Source organism: Bos indicus, chromosome 29, assembly GCF_029378745.1.
Source record: "Bos indicus isolate NIAB-ARS_2022 breed Sahiwal x Tharparkar chromosome 29, NIAB-ARS_B.indTharparkar_mat_pri_1.0, whole genome shotgun sequence".
Classification (NCBI taxonomy): domain Eukaryota; kingdom Metazoa; phylum Chordata; class Mammalia; order Artiodactyla; family Bovidae; genus Bos; species Bos indicus.
The window spans coordinates 16,967,276-16,989,909 of record NC_091788.1 but is presented as its reverse complement, the minus strand read 5'-3'; the positions used below and the strand labels follow the sequence as shown (position 1 = coordinate 16,989,909).

General features: G+C 44.9%; 1 protein-coding gene and 1 long non-coding RNA gene across 4 annotated transcripts in view; one reads left to right on the top strand and one right to left on the bottom strand.

The window, feature by feature from the left end:
- The window catches only part of TENM4 (teneurin transmembrane protein 4), a 3,327,204-nt gene that overhangs the window by 745,067 nt on the left and 2,559,503 nt on the right, over positions 1-22,634 (bottom strand). The gene's annotated exons all lie outside the window — the stretch shown is intronic.
- Positions 10,458-15,278, top strand: LOC139180746 (uncharacterized). 2 transcript variants are annotated; one of them, XR_011565008.1, is made up of 3 exons: positions 10,458-10,611; positions 10,712-10,802; positions 10,903-15,278. It is a non-coding gene; the product is annotated as an uncharacterized lncRNA (long non-coding RNA). The 2 variants fall into 2 exon arrangements; XR_011565009.1 differs by having other exon boundaries at positions 10,712-11,282; positions 11,410-15,278.

Genomic DNA, 22,634 nt, shown 5'->3' with positions numbered 1-22,634 from the left:
AAGACGAATTAGTGGTGACACAGTAGCCTTTCTCCAAACGTTTGTGTTTCCGGGTACAAAAGGGCCCTGATTTACAGGAGTTTCAGAGGACAAAACCAGGACAAAATCTGTCCCTTTTCTGATCTCATTCTGTTTCAAGGATACATGATAATCTCCACATGAAATGCACAAAACACAAAGAACAAAACAGAATCTGAAGTCCAAGAGGTTTAAGCCTGTCCTAAAAATAATATGCCAAGAAGAAAATAATATTCTGCATGCACAGAGTACTGGTGAGTTATAAAAAAAAAATCACAAGAGGGGATGGTATTTGATAATACTATGTGGTATGCTTGTAATTTATTTATGAGAATAGATGGTAAATCTTCTCACCACACACATGCATATACACACACACACACACACACAATGGTAACGATTCAGAAGTAGTGGATCTGTTAATCAGCTTGATGTAGTAATCATTTTGGGCTTCCCTAGTGGCTCAGATGGTAAAGAATCTGCCTGCAATGCAGCAGACATGGGTTCAATCCCTGGGTCAGGAAGATCCCCTGGAGGAGGGCATGGCTACCCACTCCAGTATTCTTGCCTGGAGAATCCCATGGACAGAGGAGCCTGGTGGGCTACAGTCCCACCAGGGACTGTAGGGTTGCAAAGAGTCTGACACGACTGAGCGACTTTCACTCACTCAAGTGATCATTTTACAAAGTATGTGTATACTAGACATCAAGCTGTATACCTTAAATACATACAAATTTTATGCCAATGTTATCTCAACAGAGCTGCTAAAAATAATTGATGGAGACTTCCCTGGTGGTCCAGTGGTGAAGAGTCCACCTGCCAGTGCAGGGGACACAGGTTCGATCCCTGGTCCAGGAGGATTCCACGTGCTGTGGAACAGCCAGACCCACGCGCCACAACTACTGAGCCCGCGTGCTCTAGAGTCCGCAACAAGAAGCCACCACAATGAGAAGCCCTCACACCCCAGCTAGAGTGTCACAATTAGAAAAAGCCAGCATGCAGCGACGAAGACCCAGCACAGCCAAAAACAAATGTAAAAATAAATAATTAAAAAAATAATTTATAGCACAAATATACAATAATATGAAAGAGATCTAAAAATTAAAAGAAGTAAAACACAGAGAAAAGTAATTTTAAACATTCCTATAAGTGTAAAAAATACAACAATCACATGAGGAAGGTGAGACGCATGTCCTATCCTCCCATTTTACAGAGAAGGGAAACCAAAACGTAGAAAAGTAGGTGCCCAAGTCACAAGGCTTGCTGGCTATAATCAGGGCTTCGGCTCAAGCCTGAGTTCTCTGAGCCATGAGTGATAAATCACGGGGCCACAGCAGAACAGATGTACACAACTGAGTGTTTGTCAAGATGAGAAATGAAAATTACTCTGCTCCTTTTAGTATCCAGAGTCAAAAACTTGCAGGGGGAAAAGATTTTAAAAGCATTTTCTAAAAAAAAAAAATTAAAAAAAAAAGCATTTTCTACCCCGGGAGGTCTGAGGGGCCCAACTGTGGCAGAATCTCTCATATGCCTTAGACCTACAGCTTTGGAAGTGCCCCCAGGGCACCCACGCAGGGGTGACCACCTGTCAGTGGTCAGGGCATCTGGGCAAGATAAGCACACAGTCTGGTGCCTGCCAGCCCTGCATCTAGACACAGATCCAAGGAGAGGAAAGAGAACTTTCTGTCCTGTATTTAACAGCTTCTGCAAGAGCATGGGTAGCAGTAATAAGGGGGCCATGGAGGCTGGGATTCAAGTCCTCCTAACTAGTCGAGTGACTGAGGAAAGTGATGACCTTCTCCACCCTCAAGCTCTTCATCTACTCAAGAGGGATACTGCTTGTATCTACCCCTTGGGTTTCTGTACAGATCAAACAAATGCATGCCTACCACAGAGTCTGTAGTAAAGTGTGGGGGTTATCACCATTGCCCCCACCACCACCGCTACAACAGCACGCTGGAAGAGAAGGACCACTTCTGGGCCTCCCAGTCTGACTCTCCTCACTGTTTGACCCAGGTTAAACCACATAAGCCCTCCAAGCTTTAGTTTTCTCTCCTATCAAATGGAAATAAAAGCCCTGTAATATCTGTCCAATGGGGTCATTAAGGGGATCAAGGAAGATAAATAGATATGAAAGGGCTTTGTAAACAGTGAAGAGGTGTTCACAAACGAATCAAGGTCATTACCAGCATCCCTATTGTTAGTCTTCAATGATGGAAGAGTCACTGCATTGGGTAAGGAACTAATCTGCGGAACCATTCCTATTCATTTTTATATCTAATAGAACAATACCTTTTTTTTCCTCCCCTTTTGGACTTTTATTGCATGATCTGTGCTTGCTCTCAGCAACCATTTCCATACTATATATTCATAGTGGATATTATGATGAGACCTATCTATTTTTCTACTACTGTGTCCCAGGAAGAGAGACTTATTCTGTGAGAGGCAAGCATTATCCTCATTTTACAAACCTGTCCTGGGGCCTAGGTCTTCCTCTCTCTCTCTCTCTCTCTCTCCACTCACTGCCACAGCCCACAGGCCAGAAGACAGAGCACATGGGGTGTTGGTTACACATGTTGGGAGCAGTTTCATCAAGCGACGAGGGGCAGCCCTTTTAAAAAGGTCCCACTAAAGAAGACAGTGACTGACATTAGTTAGGGAAGCCTGGTGGCTCAGATGGTAAAGAGTTTGCCTGTAAAGCAGGAGACCCACGTTCAATCCCTAGGTCGGGAAGATCCCCTGGAGAAGGAAATGGCTCCCCACTCCAGATTCTTGCCTGGAGTATTCCATTAACAGAGAAAGCCTGACGGACTGCAGTTCATGTGGTTGCAAACTGTCAGACACAACTGAGCGGCTTTCGGTACTCACTCAACAAGGCAGTAGCTAACATATGCCTTGGCTAAGGGCTACAGTCTCTTACCTAGAAGTTTCCAAAGAAACGGCATGCTCTTAAATGCTGCATGCTCTCTTAAAGTGTCTCCAAAGGCACACGTGTTGCAGATTCAGGTCAGGATGTTTCTCCCTCTGTTCATGGCCAGCTCTGACATCAGCCTGCTTCAGAGATGGCCTTGTTGATAAAGATGGAGGGTGAGGAAGGCAACCTCTAATCAGTCCCCAGGGGATAGGTGGTGGTTTAGTCAAGAAGTTGTGTCCGATTCTTGCAACCCCATGGACTGTAGCCTGCCAGGCTCCTCTGTCCATGGAATTCTCCAGACAAGAATACTGGAGTGGGTTGCCATGCCCTCCTCCAGGGGATCTTCCCGACCCAGGAATCGGACCTGCTTCTCCTGCATTGCAGGCAGATTCTTAACCCACTGAGCTTCGAGGGAAGCCCTCAGGTCATTCAAATATTACCTGGAGACATTCTCCACTCCACCTTGAGTCCCAGCTCAACCATCTAGGAGTGTGATAAGTGTGGGGTGGGCAGTTCATAATCCTTAGTGAGGGACAGAGACAGTTATCAGGAGACCAGGTCTCGCTCCACCAACCATCCTTCTGGCACTGGCCCCTATCACAGAGACTGTGCTGAAGGGGAGATCGCAGCCTTCTCCCGGGTCCTCCAGGCTCAACCCAGCAGGTGAGCTGGAGGACCCGGGGGACAGGCTGAGGACTGTGTCCAGCAGGGCTCCAGGGTCCTGGCCACAGCCACCCACAGGCTGGGCGCAGGCCTTGAAGCAGCAGCGAAACTCTCCCCCAGCCCCACCTCCGAGACCTAGAGGAGGCGGCATCTCCATGGGTCACAGTCCACGGGATCCACACGGCAGCCTCAGGAACCTGGGGGCTGGCTGGGTCCTGGGCACCTGGCCCCCTCAGTGATGATGACTGAGCAGGGTCTGAAGACCTGGCCAGCTGAGATCTGCCTCCTCAGCCAGGTCTGGGCACTAGCAGAAAGACCCAGCCTGGGTGCTGGACGAATCCTCCAGAGCAGGCTAACAGGCCATGCAGGACACCCTCCCCTTAGCCAGGGCCTGGACCTTGGAAGGGGAATGTTGAGCCTTGGGACATTGCCCTTTCTTGTCAGAACAGACTATAACACTTGTTTTGGTGGAAGTTCACAGGAACATGGTTACCTGACCATGATCTGACCTCTAGAACAAAGGCTCTGACACCAAGACATTTGCAACCACTAACCACGCCCCTCCCTCACCTTTCCTATAAAAGGGCTTGGCTGAAAGCTGTGAGTTCAGGGTTTCTAAGGCATGAGTCGCCAGTCTTCTGGCACGGCCCTGCAATGAACCTTGCTCTGCTCCAAATTCTGATGTTTTGGTCTTGTTTGGCCTCACTGTGCATTGGGCATGTGGACCTGAAGTAACACGAGGACCCAGGGTTTTGCAGATGTGTTTTTGTGAAGAGTTGACTCAATCATTCTTGCTTTGCCCACCCTGACGGTAACCCACTGTCTTGGCAGTTCCTTTGGCACGTCTAAGGAGGACATTTTAAACAGCCAAGTGACGAGACTGAAAACAGCATCATCACAAATGCCCTCCATAGTACAGCAGGTATAAGTCATTCCTCAAAAACCAATCACTTTACATCAAGTTCTCCCATCCTGCCAAGTAAAAAAAAAAAAAAAAAAAGCGTAGGAAATGAGTGTAGGTGATAACATTTCTGGGGCTCAAATTTATGCCTGGGGTTGATAAACCCTAAATTATCTCACCCACTTCTACCAACAATTACCGGAGTTTAATATATCCAAGAGTGGTGTGTGTTTATAGGTAAACAAGCATTGTAAGACACACCACAAGAACACTTGATTCCTGGAACATCAAAATAGCTCCTGTACTACTATGCATGAGGTTAACTGAGAGATGGAAACAGACTAAATGGAATGGAAATGTCTCCCTGTTGATGTTAACACAGTAATTACCACGCCCAGAGCCTGATTTGCCATGATCTAGGGCTACCCGGGAAATACTGTTTCTTTACAGCAGTCCCATCCTAAAGGCTTCTGAGCTCTGGTAAAATCTAGGCTATAATCATCGCCGCAGTCCTGCTAGATAAGAATCCTCCAAGATGCCTTAGAATTTTTAGGTCTTTATCCCCTTAGCAAATTTCCCTCCTCCAACATGGGGCTGACAATTTCAGGAATTAAACAGTAGGTATTTCTAAAATGAACTTTAGCACAGCACCCATTATGTGAACGCCAGCACTGAATCATGTTTGTTTACAGGCCTGGGCAGCCTGTGAGATGAAGGTCTCTCTTTGGGGAGCTCTGGCCAGATGGGGCTATTGTCAGGGCTGGGGATTCTCGAGATAGGATATATGTCAATCCCTTGTGGGCCCTGTGAAAAATGTTTAGGTCACCATATGCAAAAAAAACAGGATAAATAATTGAACATGCAGTATGATCAGAGGACTACCAAATTATGCATTTGTAAGTTGCTGCATTCAAAAACTGATGTGAGGAGTGAGCGTAGGAAACGCCTTCTTCCTTTCCTTTTTTCCCTTTCATTTCCTCTCTTCCTTCCTTCCTACTTTCTGTCCTAATTTCCTCTAAGCCTCCTTTCCTCCTTTCTCTCAATAAATACCATGGGCCAGGCATTGTGCTAGATGGTGATGATAATGCAGTAAAAACAAACAAACAAAAAAGCCTTACCCTTCATTGTACATTATGCATTTTTGCAAACCATTTTTAAAAAATAATAAAAAGGCACGCTGCTGCTGCTAAGTCGCTTCAGTCGTGTCCAACTCTGTGAGACCCCATAGACGGCAGCCCCCCAGGCTCCCCCGTCCCTGGGATTCTCCAGGCAAGAACACTGGAGTGGGTTGCCATTTCCTTCTCCAATGCATGAAAGTGAAAAGTGAAAGTGAAGTCGCTCAGTCGTGTCCGACTCTTCACAACCCCATGGACTGCAGCCCACCAGGCTCCTCTGTCCACGGGGTTTTCCAGGCAACAGTACTGGAGTGGGGTGCCATCCATCACCTTCTCCGAATAAAAAGGCATATTTTGACATAAAAATAAAAATACATTATTAAAAAAAACAAAAGTTGTGAAACTTTCCAAGACAAAATCATGGAACCTGGCATATTGACTGGATTGCTGACGCTACTAAAGATTTATTGGCAATAGTTACCCATGATCAAGGTTTTCTGGTTTTTGTTTTTTCAGGTGGGGAAATCCTAATTTTCTAGAGATATGTACTGAAGTATTTACAGATGAAATAACATGATGTTGGGAATTGTGACTCAGTATCCCAACAGCCAGGTATTGATAATTGCTGATGCTAGGTGGTAAGTACATAGGGGGTTATTACATGAGCTGCTAGTTTTGCATAAGTTTGAAATTTTCCATAATAAAAGCAAAACAAAATCAAAATATATGTAAGCACAGTGGGACAAGTCTGATGGAAAATGCTGAGGTCCTGGGGGGCGTGGGGGTGTGGAGGGGGGAGGGATGAAGAAAAGGAGAATAGGTACCTAGGCAGAAGAGAGACGATCTAAAAAAAAAATTTACCTCCTTCTACTTCTATCATCATTCAATTTCATCAAACACAAACACATCCCTCCAGTATTTAGGGCATTCACTAAAGAACCACAGCCTCTGCCTCCGTGGGTCCCCAGTGTACTTTGTATGGTTTGACGATAGTATTTATTCTGCTATATTATCATTCATTTATGTGTCTGACTTCTCTGTTGACTCCAGGAGGGCAGAGGGTTACACTTTCCCATTCTTGCGTCCCAGTTCTTTATACTGGGCTGGGCATACAGTGAATACCTTGTTAAACTGATCTCACAAAATCCTGGTACAATAGGTAAATTTGCAAATGTTTCCCCTAAAATTGTGATAACTGACGTCACAGGTCAGAAAGAATCTGTATATGAAATATAAAAGTTAGATTGGCATCTTGTCCCAGTTCAGAGCAGCGTGTTGATTCTGCCCACACAAAGAACCGCTCCCTTTTCAGCTGGAGTAGGAATCTGCCTTGGGCCAAGTTTGTAGTCAAAGGAATTACCAGAGAGCATGCAGGACTGTGCTACCCCACTACCCATTCTCAAAATCAAGGAAATAAAGCCAAAAGTTGGCATTCATGCCAGGAGAAACCACTTCAACCATAAAAGCAAATTTCATTTCCAGTGATCAAGTTGAATACCACTGTTTGGGACTTGAGTGACTAGATGTATTGTCAGATATTTAGCCATCTCAAGGCCCAATTCCCCTAAGATATTAAGGGTCATTTTTATGAATGAACAGGCTAGCAATGAGACCTTCTCATTATTTATGAGGTACCTTTAAGTGAGAAGGGACATTTCTTAAATCTCACCCTCACTTCTACTTACAGAATGTTTTGTAGGAATCTCAACTCCACCATGTCCCGAAATGAACTAAAACCATCCCCAAGTGATGTCTTCCTCCTGCGAGCCTCATCTTGCTGAAAGGTGACAACCAGCCTTGTTGAGTGGTAGCCCTCGCCAGGCCTGCCCTGCCCAGTACCCCCAGCAGACCAAACCGCCAGGCATGCCACAGCCTAGTCACAAAACACAACTTGATGCAACTGTGCATGTGTGATACCTCACAAATATCATACAACCTGTGACAATGCAGCAAGGTGGCACCGGGGGCCCTGACTGCAGAACCAGATGTCAGATTCAGATGAGGCTGAAGGCAATCACATTAGACTCTGGGAGTAATAGGGATGGAGGTCTAAGATCTGAGAGACGTGCATCTGTGTCACCACCATTAGAGTCTGGGGAAGCCTGAGAAGCTGAATCAATGACATTTCTCAGACTCACCTGATGTTTTTAGCTATAGAGGGATCCTTTGCATTTATTAATACCCTGGTGGCTCAGATGGTAAAGAGTCTGCCTGCAGTGTAGACGAGCCGGGTTCAATCTCTGGATTGGGAAGATTCCCTGGAGAAGGGAGTGGCAACCCACTTCAGTATGCTTGTCTGGAGAATCCCACAGACAGAGGAACCTGGTGGCTACAGTCTATGGGGTCACAAAGAGTCAGACACTACTGAGTGACTTTTACTTTTACTTTCTTAAGTTTATTGCAGTAAAATGTCACCTGTATCAGGTTTATGAGTTTAGAGAGCTCATTTTCGCCAAGCCTCAAGCCTCTGCCTATTTAAGCCTCTGCTGGGCTAGTTCCCAAACCCACCACAAGGTCAGAGTGATATATTTTAAGCTTGAATCAAGTCACGCTATCTTCCCATCAAACCCTTCCATAGCCACATCCAAGGAGCTACTTTCTCTGAGTTCCAGTCCTTGGGTCCTCCCCTCCCTCTCTGGGCCCAGGGTGGTAAGAGCTCCCCACTGTTGCCAGATTCTGGGAACTTCATCATCACCTGGCCAGCCCTGTCCTTGCCTAAACCTCTATAAATAGTCCATTCATTAAACCCTCTTTAGTCATCCCATTTGAATGTGCCATCTATTTCCTGCTGAGAAATACACAGACTATTTTGTAAAATAAGAATAAAAAAGGGAAGGGACTTCCCTGGCAGTCCAGTGGTTAAGAATCCATCTGCCAATGCAGGGGACATGGGCTCGATCCCTGGTCTGGGAAGATCCACAGGCTGTGAAGCAGCTCAGCCCATGAGCCACACAGAACTACTGAGAAAACGAGCCTAGACCCTGTGCTCTGCAACAAGAGAAGCCATGGCAATCAGAAACCCACGCACAGCAACTACAGAGTAGCCGCTGCTCGCCTCAACTAGAGAAAGCCCACATGCAGCACCAAAGACCCGGTGCAGCCAAAAAAAAAAATAACGAAGGGGAAAAAAAGAAGGGGCCATTGCTTCTCCAGATATCAAGCTATCCGCTTTCAGTCATGTAGAACAGATGAGGAGATAAACAAATATGTCAACAGGAGAGGATCAGAGGTCTTCTCTATGTGGGATGTGACATATGCTGGACGTGACAATTCAATGAAAGTGGAGGAAAGAACAGGCTATTCAATAAACAATGTCAGGACCACTATCTAACCACACAGAGAAGTAAAGCTTGTGCCATACACACTGGGGAGATGCTTACTTACAAGTCAAGTCTCAAAACTAGACACTAAGTTCCTCCATACTTAGCACATATTCAGAGACTCAAAGAATCACAGAAGTTGGGATAAAAACAGATGTACCTCAAGAGATCTTCTGCACCAGATCCCTGCATCCTGTTAGGAAAAAGGATCATTCCCATTTAATAGATGAAACAATGAAACCAAGACTGATGGCTTGTCCAGGCTCACCTAAGCAGCAGCAAAGAGGACACAATCCATAGGCCCAGATCTTACACAGCTTTGAGTTTAAAGGCAAGACATCTAACTGCTGAGTTTTGCATGTTTTTCCCCACACCCAGTTTTATGTGCAGAGGCTTGAACACAATGAGTGCAGACAGCTGCTCCATGTCAGCAGAGGGGGAAATAATACCTGTTCATCAGGGAGCTAATTCTGCAAAGCGCACCATCTAATCGGTACCATATACACGTAAATAGGATGCACTAATCAGCAGGAAGACATAAACTGCAATCTATCCCTCATGGACCTAAAATATAATGGAGCAAAATTGAAGGTTTTACGATGCACAAAGCACTTTACTTGGAAGACTGATGCTTTTCTAAGCAAGGTGTTCATTTCCAGAACAAGTTCCCACACTTTCTGACATCCAATCCCGGGAAACCATGAGCACCAAACAAAGAAACGTCTGGGGCAGTTTTTCCATATTTTTGGAGTCTGTGGGAGACAGCACAGTGCAAAGATTAAAAGCACAGATTTAGAAGCCAGGCACACCTGGGTTCAAGCCCTGGTCTACTATTTCATAAGTCTGTGACCCTAGGTGAATCTCAGCATCTCCAAACCTGTTCTCTTACCAGTAAGAGAAGGGTAATAAAATCCTATTAGAGTGCTGGGATATTCAATAAAATAACAGAAGTAAAGTGTCAGCACATCCTTAACAATCAACGAGCTTTAACCATTACTATTAGGCTGATTTCCTTGTGCGACCCATTGTCCTATACAAACAACATTCCCCAGGGAGGGTTCTAAACTGTTAGAAATCTAACCCTGCTGGATTGAATGCACTGGTTCTTGGAGCACAGCCCTGGTATATTTTACTGGCCTGTACATTTTTTCTTTAAATTTAATTGACAATAAATTAATTCTAACATTTCCCATAAAAATCGGGGTTTCCACTTTCTCTTGGAAGAGTAAAAGGTGTGGTGACCAAACCTCTGCATTTCCTTTTAGCCACATTGAGATGTATTTGAATGGCAGCTGCCCCCTTTCGAAGGGCCACCATGGATTCTCCACCAACACAGCCCTATTGCCCCACCAGCCTGATCCCTCCAAATATCTGAGTTTAGGACTCATTCTGATGTGAAGCTTTCTGTCCCCAACCTGAAGGAAAAAAATGTGGATTCAGCAAACGTAACGCATTTGGCAAATGGCAACTTCTGATGTCATAAGTGAATTTTGGAATTTGGATTTTGGAACTTGACAGAACCGAGTTTGACGTGGGGCTCTGACACTTCCTAGCAGTGTGGCCTTGGGAGTGTTTGTCTCTGAAACTCAGTTGTCTCTGAATTAACCTGGAATTTCACATTTCTTCATCTGGAAAAAGGGGGCTCAAATCCTGATCTCCCAAAGCAGGTGTGAGGATTAGGTTAGATGATGGGATCAGTGCCATGATGGGACTTCATTTGCTTAGTTGCACTTAGTACATAAGTCAAAGGAATTGTGTTTTTTTTTTTTTTTTTCCCCAGATCTGGTCCTTCATCTTAATGAATCTGAAGTTTTCACCCGGAGCCACTGGCTTCTACCTTCCGAATTCCATTGTGTTCCCAGAGATGAAAGGTAATTTCACTGATTGAGACTGAAAAATGCTTTCAGAAACCCTTATTTTACCTACGTGACTTAGCCAAGAAGTGTTTTTCAAACCCTTTCCATAAAACAGAAAGCTACGTAATCTTAACTCTGGCCCTGGAAACTCTACTCGCCAAACACACATGATCCACATCGACCCAGGTCAGACGCTGCACCTGCTGGACACCGGGGACGAAGCAGTGAATGGGACAGACGTGGTCCTTGAACCATGGACCACATGGACGTGACTGGGCATGTGAGACCCTGGTCAGCTTCCTTACATCCAGCTCCTCTACCCGTCCCACATGGATGACAAGACCTCGGAGGTATAGGGAGAGTTCCTCTTTCCATCTCTCTCTGCCTGCAGCCTCATCAGTCTTATCTCTTCCCTGCCCAAATCGGAAACATCTTTTTCTGGTTATCTGCATCCAGAGTGATGTCAAGACTCATATGTAACTAAAATCCTCACAGGTATGAGAAAGGTATCATAAAATATATGAATGAGGGAAATTTACTGGTGGGCAACGAATTACAACATGACCATATTAATAGTCACAACAAAGTAAAGAGCATTTATTAAGCACCTGTTCCTTGCCAGGCACTGCACTATCTCATTTCAGCCAGCAACAACTCAAGGCATCAGAATCCATTTTTCAGACAAGGAAACCGAGACTCAGATCACACGGAGGCCCAAAGTCACACAGCTGCCAATTTCAGAGGGAAAGTTGAACCTCAGGCCAGTCTGAGTCTCAGGTCAGTGGCCCAACAATATAATTGTCTGTTATCTGCTTTAAAAATGAGCCTCTTTATAACTTACTACTTTATAAATCTCTCTTCTCAAGTGGATATAATAGGAATCCTTAAAATCACTCAGCATGAGACTGTACAATACAATAGATAGATTGCTTTTTCTTTAAAATTAAGTCTTTTTTTTAAAAAAAGGAAAACAAAAACCTTTGGGAGACATGTTTTAAAATCTTCCTAATGAGGTATTTAGCTGATAATCCACAATGGCTTTGATTGAGGGATAAATATGGGATTGCCACTCAGACCTTCCAGAAAATATGTGTAATTACAAAGATTAAGCAAAGTATGACTAACAAATTGTTTTTCAACTCCTGGCATGGAAAACTGAAGCATCAAGAGGCGTTAGGCTGGAATGTTAAGCATCATATCTGCCCCCCAAATACCCTCAAAGGTCTTTCTGTTGAGCGAACTCTCTTCTCAAAGATTGGAATGAGGTGTAACACGGTCTGTGATGAAGTAGAAAGCCAGCCCTTTGGCCCTCCCCGCTTCTCGGATCCACCACTGCCCCTTTATGAATCACAGCCTCAGAGCTCTCAGCAGCAATTATATTATGAATGATTCCAGGGTTCGTTTTATTGGGAAGGTTTTGAAGTCATGAGATTTGAAAGCAAACAAGACCCTGGGTGTTTAAATCCTGCCAGATGGGAGGAAAGTTCCAGAGGTGATGGATAAGCTTGCTGGCATTGATAATCATGATGTTTTCACAAGTCTATACTTAATCTCCAAACACATCAGGTTGTATATATTAATTACCTACAGCTTATTGTATGCCAATCATATCTCAGGAAAGCAGTTAAAAACTGTTACATTGATTAGTTACTTGGATGTGTAATAACGGATTCAAGGCCTTCATCCTAAGGATTTTGTTCAGAAGGCGTGGGTGAAAGTTGTGACTGTCTTACTTCTTCCCTAAGGACAGTTCAAAAACCAACCTCGGGTGGTCTCCTGATGAAATATACTCTGAGCAGTTAACAAAATATACCCTGTCAGAGGCAAAAGTCAAATACCCATATGAGGCTGACCTCTGTTGCCCTCCAACCATACTCTCTAAATTCTATAATCTGCTCCAGAACCCCATTTCACCAAGCTCTGTGCCAGGGGCTGAGGACACGCTGATGAACATGACAACGTGGCTACTGCTGTCTGGAGTTCATATGCCAGTGTAGAGACAAATATTAAGAACCGATTGCTGAGTTAGTGACGAGTGCAGAGAGACACAGTAGAAGTTAAGAAAGCAGAACAAGGGCAGCTCTGCCAGATCTTGGGAGAACTTGGGAAGATCTACGGGGGAAGTGACACTGGAGAAGCAAAGTATGTTGAGTGAACTTGAGGATGCCGAGCAGGGGTCAAGGCAGGGAAGCCCGTAGTATGGATAAGGCTGCTGAGGCTGCAGGGTTGGGTCTTATGTGACTCAGATGCTCAATCATGTCCAACTCTTTGTGACCCCCATGGACTGTAACGCACAAGGCTCCTCTGTCCATGGGATTCTTCCAGCAAGAATACTGGAGTGGGTTGCCATTTCCTTCTCCAGGGGATCTTCCCGACCCAGGGATCAAACCCGAACCCTACAACGGCAGGCAGATTCTTTACTACTAGCGCTACATGGGAAGCCCTGGGTCCTACAAGGCTGAGAAGCACCTTAAGGACTTGGGACTCTATTTCTAGGTCAGTGGGAAGCCACCGATGGGCTCTAAGCATGGAGTCCACTGTGAAAGGTGACCACAGCAGCGGAGTGGATGGTGAGTTGGAAGCAGTGGTGCACTGGAGTGAGCTTGCACGACATAGAGAGAGCCTGTGTGCATCCCAACTGTGTGCCCAGGCATGGTGTTGGTAGCAGGATTTTGGCCATGGTGGGAATATTTACACCACAGCAATCAGAAAACACTTCAAATCCAGGTTCTCCCTGCCTCAGAGAGCCAATTGCTAAATATTGACCCTCATGCACCACTGGCTCAAGTGGACAAGGATGGTGGTGAGAAGACCAGTTAGGAACAGGAACCCAACAGAAGAGGAGGGTGTGGGACCAGGGTGGTGGCACTGGGGATGAAGAAAAGGAGGTGAGTGTGTGTTTGTCTATCAGCTGTATATGATGAAAGGGAGACAGAGACACACAGGTGTCACAAATATTTCTAAGCACCTCCCACGTCCAGGTTGAGGATGCGGAAGGGAGAGGACAGGCCGCGTGTCCACAAAGGGGATGCAGCCCCACCACTGCCCACCCCCAGCTCTGCGAGTGTGGCAGGCTTGTCTCTAATGACGCGGAGCAGCATTCCTGGAGGTACAGAGCTTTCCGGTCACTCTCCAAGACCCTTCCTAGGAACTGCCCTCTTAACGTCACCTTCCAGATAAGGGTCCTAGTCAGACCCTGGCAGTTTACTATGGCATTTGCAGGCTAAGTTTACCCTGCATGGGGAAGGTGCCTCATACAGGCTTGTTTCTTTTGCAAGTTCTACTATACAGTTTGTAGGGGCTGGTAGAAAGAGAGAGACTCGAATAGTCTAAGAAACCTACCAGCCCATGAAGCCCACCATATACATGATCTGGATTGAAGGGGGACTTGGAGTGATATGACTGGAATGTAAATTCACTGCTTTCTCAAGCTTCTCATGGTGTGATCATCTCTCTACTTCAAAGACAACCTAAGGGGTTTTCAAGAGTAATAATGTAACCTGCAGATGGTGACTGCAGCCATGAAATTAAAAGACGCTTAATCCTTGCAAGGAAAGTTATGACCAACCTAGATAGCATATTCAAAAGCAGAGACATTACTTTGCGAACAAAGGTCCGTCTAGTCAAGGCTATGGTTTTTCCTGTGGTCATGTATGGATGTGAGAGTTGGACTGTGAAGAAGGCTGAGCGCCGAAGAATTGATGCTTTTGAACTGTGGTGTTGGAGAAGACTCTTGAGAGTCCCTTGGACTGCAAGGAGATCCAACCAGTCCATTCTGAAGGAGATCAGCCCTGGGATTTCTTTGGAAGGAATGATGTGAAAGCTGAAACTCCAGTACTTTGGCCACCTCATGCGAAGAGTTGACTCATTGGAAAAGACTCTGATGCTGGGAGGGATTGGGGGCAGGAGGAGAAGGGGACGACCGAGGATGAGATGGCTGGATGGCATCATGGACTCGATGGACGTGAGTCTGAGTCAACTCCGGAAGTTGGTGATGGACAGGGAGGCCTGGCGTGCTGAGATCATGGGGTTGCAGAGTCGGACACGACTGAGCGACTGAACTGAATTGAGCCTACAGGCAATTTTTTAAATTGAAGTTAATTTACAATGTTGGGTTAGTTTCAAATGCACAGCAAAATGATTCAGCTATATATATATATACACATATATATTCTTTTTTTGGATTCTCTTCCATTATTAGTTATTATAAGATATAGCATATGGTCCCTGTGCTATACAGTAGGTCCTTGTTTATCTATTTTGCATGTAGTAGTGTGCATGTGTTAATCCCCAAATCCTAAATTATCCCCCCATATCCCCTTTGATAAGCATAAGTTTGTTTTCTATATCTGTGAGTCTATTTCTATCATATAAATAAGTTCATTTGTATCATTTTTTTAGATTCCACATATAAGTGATATTATATGGTATTTTTATCTTTGACTTACCTCGTGTAACATGATAATCTCTAGGTTCATTCATGCTATTGCAAATGGCATTATTTCATCCTTTTTTATGGCTGAGTAATATTCCATGTGTGTGTGTGTGTGTGTGTGTGTGTGTGTGTGTGTGTACTGACATACAAATATATATACACATATATAAGTGTTCATCTGTTGATGACCACTTAGATTGCTTCCACATCTTAGATCCTATAAGTAGTTCTTCTACAAACACTGAAAATTGCCTGTAGGTTACATTACCCTTGAAAACCCCTTAGATTGCCTTTGAAGCAGAGAGATGATCACACCATGAGAAGCTTCAGAGAGCAGTGAATTTACATTCCAATCATATCACTCAAAGTCCCCCTTCAATCCAGGACGTGCGTATGGTAGGCTTCATGGACTGTAGGTTTTTTTAAGACTATTTGAGTCTCTCTCTTGAATGTAAACAGTGACAGACATTATTTTCTTGGGCTTCAAAATCACTGCAGACAGTGACTGCAGCCATGAAATTAAGACACTTGCTCCTTGGAAGAAAAGCTATGACAAACCTAGACAGTGTATTACAAAGCAGAGACATCACTTTGCTGACAAATATCCATCTAGTCAAAGCTATGGTTTTTCCAGTAGTCATGTAGGATGTAAAAGGTGGACCACAAAGAAGGCTGAGTGCCGAAGAATTGATACTTTCAAACCGTAGTGCTGGAGAAGACTCTTAGGAGTCCCTTGGATGGCAGGCAGATCAAACCAGTCAATCCTAAAGGAAATCAACCCTGAGTATTCATTGGAAGGGCTGATGCTGAAGCTTCAATACTTTGGCCACCTGATGTGAAGAGCTGACTCGTCGGAAAAGAGCCTGATGCTAGAAAAGATTGAAGTTGGGAAGAGAAGGGGACGACAGAGAATAAGACGGTTGGATGGCAATACCAACGCAAGGGACATGAGCTTGAGCAAACTCCAGAAGATAGTGAAGGTCTGGGGAGCCTGGCGTGCTGCAGTCCATGGGGTTGCAAAGTCATGGGACATGACTAAGAGACTGAACAGCAACAACAGTGAACATTTCGGTGCATGGATCTTTTTCAATTAGAGTTTTCTCCAGATACATGCCACATACAGGACTGGTACTGATGGATCACATGGTAACTCTACTTTCAGTTTTTTAAGGAACCTCCATATTGGCTGCACCAATTCACATTTCCACCAACAGTGTAGGAGGGTTCTCTTTTCTCTACACTCTCTCCTGCATGTATTGTTTACAGACTTTGGTGTGAGGTGGTGCCTCACTACAGCTTTGATTTGCATTTCTCTAAGAATTAGTGACATTGGGTATCCTTTCATGTGCCCGCCAACCAACCTGCAGGCGATTTTCACTTCTGATTCTGACATTAGATGTTAATTCCACCCCCACTACTACACAGTATCGTGCCCCAGCGGTCAAGCTCCCTGTCTTCCCTATAAAGTTCCTTGAGGACTGGAGACGTGTTCTATTCCCCCTGGGATCTCCAGGCCCTAGAAGCATAGACAGCAGTTGAAATACATTTACATGCAGGGAAATAACATTAAGGTAGACAGGTGAGGAATGAATGAAAGATACAAGTCCCTACAGAAAGGTTCTATCACTCATTCCATAGCTCTGTCAGAAGGCACAGGCCCATAAATCACTCAGTGACTAGTCACCCATTCACAACTTTCATCTGAGATTTATCCATAGTTCTTCTCCCTCGGATCAGAGAATAATAATAATAAAGTAAGTATCATTTTACATAGCTTAGGTGGAAAAAGGACTACCAAGGGTAGAAACAAGACTTTGGGATTTTCAACCCTAGGTTCACATCCTGACCCTGACACAGATCAGCTGGATCGCCTGAGACAAGCCTTTCCTTGGACCTTGGGTCTTCATTTCCTTATTTGTACAACAATGCGATTGGGTTCTAACCAGCTTGGCAAAATTGGGAAGACAAAATGAGCAAATCTGTGTGAACATCTGCAAAGGAATTCTTGCTCAATAAATGTGTTTTTTGTTTTTTTTTTTTTTTTCCTTTCTTTCCTCCTGACCTTAATATATGCATTTCTGCTAGAAGCCCCGATGTGCTCATTGAGGGTTCCTTTACCAGCAGCTACTTCCCGTGAGTCAGCCAGAAAGAGGACGTCTGCACGGTATGGTGCAAGATTATTTTCGTTCTCTCTCTCTTCCTGCCTGCCTCCCACTCTCTCCCTCTTTCCAGGAGAGTCTAAGAAAATGGTTCCTTTAAACATCCCTTCCTCCTGCCAGGAGCTAATACACATCACACCTTCTCTGATGCACATCTGTTACTGATTAGGTACAATGGAAGAGCTGCCATCATTATGTCAATAGCTACTTGTGAAAAAAATGCATATAATTATTTATTTGCTTATAATTTTCTTGGCGATATGAATTGGGGCTTTGGAAATAACTTATTTTTGCTAATCCAATGTGTCAATGGCCTGCTGAAATTGCCTAAAATGGAGCAACTTTATGATCATTTTGATCCAAATTATTGGAAGCAAAGAAAAAGGAGATAAAACAAATGTGACATGCAAATGGCCTGCTTTGAGCAAAAAAAGAAAAAAAAAAAACCAACCTCTTCCCTTGAAGCCTTCAAATAGCCACAATTTGGATGATTACTGATCTTTCTTTTTGGGGGGTCTTTTATTCCTCAGAATCAAGAGTTTCAAACCTTCTCTACATCAGATTAATAGCAATAATAAAATAGCCTCTTGCTGTAACTAGATCCGACTAAACAGGTGGAAGCTGCTGTTTCTTTAGTCAAAAGAGAGCCAGTACGGTGTTTAGAGAGGCAAAGTCCTGCCTGTCCAGGGCGTGTAGGGGGAAGAACGAGGTGGCACCAAGGCCAGAGCTCCTCCCACTTCCAAGCCCAGGGGCTCCTCCAGGCCGGGACTACCACACAGGTGCCATCTCTTGTCCCCCAGCACTCAGCCTCACCCGGAGTCAAGAGCAGACACTCACTATTTGCTGAAACACTGCTCATCCCACAGATAAGCTTCCAGAATGATTCCCTGAAGGTAATGCAATGAGCCAGCAAGTGAACCCCTCCTGTTTAGAAAGTGGCCCAGAGCCACCATTAGCGGTGTGACCTTGGGCAGAACACGTGGCCTCTTTGAGTTTCAGTCTTCACTTAACGATAGATGGTAAGACTGAAATACACAGCAACGGGAAGCAACAGGCACAGTGCCCATTCATGCTCAGCACTCATTAAATGGTATCATTTATGAGAGCAGCATCCTCATCAAGCAGCAGGGTGACAGGCACGGTTGAAAGGGCAAGGATTTTTCAAGTGTATCAGACTTGCTTTCCAACCTCCACTCTAGTGGTTAAAGCATGAGAACTGGAGCCACTCTCCCTGTCTCAATCCCAGTTCTGCCATTTACTAACTGAGGCGCTGTCTCCCAGGCTGCAGTCCTTTTGCCCCCAATAAAACTTAACATGCAGCTCTCACGTTGCGCATGTTTCTTAGTCGACAGTTATGGTGACCACCAAGTGACCCAGAGAGGACTTGCTTCCTTTGCCTCAACTCCACGAGGACCTGGAGCTTTGGTACCAGCAGTGGCCCCCTGTGCCCATCTACCTCCTCAGGGAGTGCGGGCGAATTTGGGGCTCATGCACCAGACTGTGGAGAAGGCAATGGCACCCCACTCCAGTACTCTTGCCTGGAAAATCCCATGGATGGAGGAGCCTGGTAGGCTGCAGTCCATGGGGTTGCACAGAACCAGACACGACTGAAGCGACTTAGCAGCAGCAGCAGCAGCACCAGACTGGTCTACAGAGAGAACTGCTGACCTCAAATTCACCTTAAAGCAATGCTCTGATAATAAGAAACACCAACGCCAGAAAGAGAAGAGAAGAAGACATCAGAAGTAGACAGCTGATCCAAGATGCTAGGCCTGACTCATATGATTGTTCATAACATTTCTTTCTTGGTTTCTTGGACTCTTAGATGTGAATCAAGTGTTTTTCTATCATAGGCATAATATTATGCAAATTTTAGAAATCAATCAAATTGCTGGGTTGTGGTCAGTTACCTGTATCCAGTACTTCTGGTTTACCTTGGTGGGTTTCTCCTCTCCAAGGCTCTGACTGGATGGCTCTTAGAAAGTTTATTTTAGAAGAAAGGAATTATTACAGTTCTGCCTGGGCTATGACTGATAATCATTAGATAAGACCTATTCACTTGGCCAAACATACTTATTCTGACTCTGGCCATAAATATGAATTTTCCTTTAAGGTTACTCAAGTTCAATATGAGCAACAGGCTAAATTCCAGTCAAAAAAAAAAAAAGTAAACTCTAGAGTGCAATGCAGGAGCTGCAGGAGACCCAGGTTTGATCCCTGGGTCCGGAAGGTCCCAAGGAGGAGGAAACAGCAACCCACTCCAGTATTCTTGCCTGGAAAATTTCATGGACAGAAGAGCCTGGCCAGCTACAGACCACAGGGTCACAAAGAGTCGGACATGACTGAGCGACTAAATACTAACACCACTGCCATTGACTGTTTAAGGGCAAGACTCTCAACCTTTTCATGCTTTACTTTCCTCAACTGAAAAAATGTAGATCATACCAGCTCCTGCCCTACAGAGTTTTTATGAGGATTAAATGAGTTACACGTGGCAAGAGCTTAGCACAGCGTCTAGCATATGAATATGAACTGCTATCATCATCATTGTTGTCACTGTATTGGGCATGTTAATTAGCTTAGTTTTCCCACCTGCAAAATGAGAATGACAACACCTCCCACGGAGTGTGAGGAGTCAGGGATAGATACCTCGTACACAGCAAGTGCCAAATAAATGTTAGTTTTTTTCCCCTTCTTCCTTCTCTGATTCCAGCAACAAGAGAGCTTTGTCAGAGGGGCTGTGGCATCTGTAATGGCCACTCTTGCCTGCTTTTGTTTCTCTGCAGAATCCCTTTCTCACCCTCGTTTCCCTTAACAGTCTCAGGTTCCCCAACAAATGAACAGACCACGTCCTGCGTTGTGGTCTAATGTGAAATCTTTTTTCGAGTGGGAACTGTCCACACCCTGGCTGGCAGGGCCAGAAGTCACTGGAAAGAATGCCAACATTACCAATTGGTCTCCAAGAGTTCCAAGAGAGGCTTAAGAACCTGGGCAAGGTTTGTAGTACTTAACTCACCGAAGCCTCTTCAATTGCAGCCTGTCATCCCCTGAGTGAAGTAATGGATGAAATCAGCATGTAAATTTCTCATCTTCCAAGGTTCAGAGAGGAGCGTTACATTTCAGCATGATTAACAATGCATTTTACTCTTTTTTTTTTTTTTTTTTGGCTTTTGCATTTTCCCTTCCCAGGGATTAGTGATAGGGTTCAAAGAAGTGTACAGGGACAGAGGTAAGTACTTCAAGGGAACAGCTGCCCAGCTTTAAGTTAAACACTCAAAGGACTGACACATTTAGCAATTTACCAGCAGGCCTCCCTGGGCCAAGAGAGAGAGTTCACAGTGGGGAAACAACCAGCCTCTTAAACTCAGGCTCACAGTCATCCATCCACCCGTCCAAGCTCTCCCCTCTCTAGTAGGTTAAGCTCAATTCAACTGTAGATTTCAGCCCATTTCCTTCTAGAACCTTCTCTGAAGATCTGAGACAAGGTCAGATTCCTCCAAGATCTCACAGCCCTGAGCATACCTCTTTAAAGCACTGGCCACAGTGGCAAATACATCTATTTATGCAATTATGAAATGAACAATGAGGTTCAAACCCAGGACTCTCTGTCTCCACATGATGGAGTCTTTCCAAGTGGAGCAGTCAGAGCTTCAGCCTGGTATTAAAAAGCCTGGGTTCCAGCCCTGGGTCTCCAATCACAAGCTGTGTGATGTTTCATAAGCTCCCTCACTCTGGGTCTGTTTCCCCATCAGTAAAGGAAGGAGGTCAGACAGGGTGACATTCAAACTCCTCCATCCCATCTTGATTTTCCAGGATTTGTTTTCATGTTGAACTGATGTGTACAAAGAAGCGGCCCCAGGAGTGAAGTCCAGCAAATGTCAGAGGCGCCTTGATCCCTGGAACCAGGCTCCCACTCACATCCCACTGAGGTCTTTCTGTCCACGTGGGCCCATTAAAGTGGAGGCCTGGGCCCCCACAGCACTACCACAGTAGCACAGGCCAGTCTCCTCCCTCTTGCCCTCTGACTTTGAATTTCACAGACACCTCTGTGCCAGACACCAGGGGTTATCCTCATGACTGGGGATGAGGTTCCCAGGCCTCCTCATCTCAAGATGTTAGGGCAGCAGAGAGCCATAGGGACAACTCCACTCACTAACTATTCTAGCCTATGTGATGTGAGGGAGGAGCACCCCTGAAGTTCAGAAAAATTAAAAAGCAGAAAATTCAGTTAAAGCCCTCTCTAACTGCTTTCCCGTTGGCTTGTAGGGCCCTTTGAAGGAAAGAAAACAAAACTCTCTACCCTCCAGATCAGCAAGGGATTCATAAGCCTGAGCCTTCTGCTAACAGGAACACAAGACTGATGCCCCCTCTGCCCATGTGGGCTGTTAGAAGAAAATACTGAAGAATGTCTTTGTGACCAGCTGATGGGGACGGATTTCTCAAACCACCAATCCCACGCCCAAATTCTAAGATGAAAAATACAAAAAAAAGATGAACTTAATAATCTCAGAATTAAAGTTTTTGCTTAACAAAATTAATAGATGGATATAGTCTGGGAGAAGATACTTGTCTAAAAGTGACAAGGGAGACATCCCTGGTGATCCAGTGGTTAAGACTCTGCCCTCCCAATGTAGGGCGCATGGGTTCGATCTCTGGTTGAGGAACTAAGATCCCGCATGCCGGACAGCACAGCTCCCTACTCTGGCAAAAGAGTGAGAAGAGATTAGTGTTTATAACACACCAGGAACTCCTTATGAGAGTGAACAAGAAAATGTCAGGAACCCTAACCAACAAATGAACACAGGATATGGAGAAGTAATTCAGTGAAGAGAAATGCAAAAGGCTGACATGCTATAGATACTCAGACTTATTTACAGTCAAATAAAAACAAAGTTTCTTTTTTTTTAAGTTATGTTTGCACCCATCAGATTGGCACAAATACAAAATCCTACCCTAAGTGTCAGAGGCTATGAGGAAGTATAGGAAAGAGGAAGCATCACGTCAGGGTGACGGCACATGGGGACAGCCTTGGAAGAGAGCCGTCTGGAACTACTTAGCTAAGTTACATACACATGTGCTCTCTACCCAAAGTAGCCCAGAATAAGTAAGCAATTCTCACACAGGTATATTGGGGGTGTATAGGAGGATGTCCACCATGGTGTTGTTAATAAGAGCAGAGAGCTGGAAACCACCCTGGTGTGCCTCTCTGGAGGCATGCATGTGTAGAACATCAAGTGTGCATAAAGGGACTAT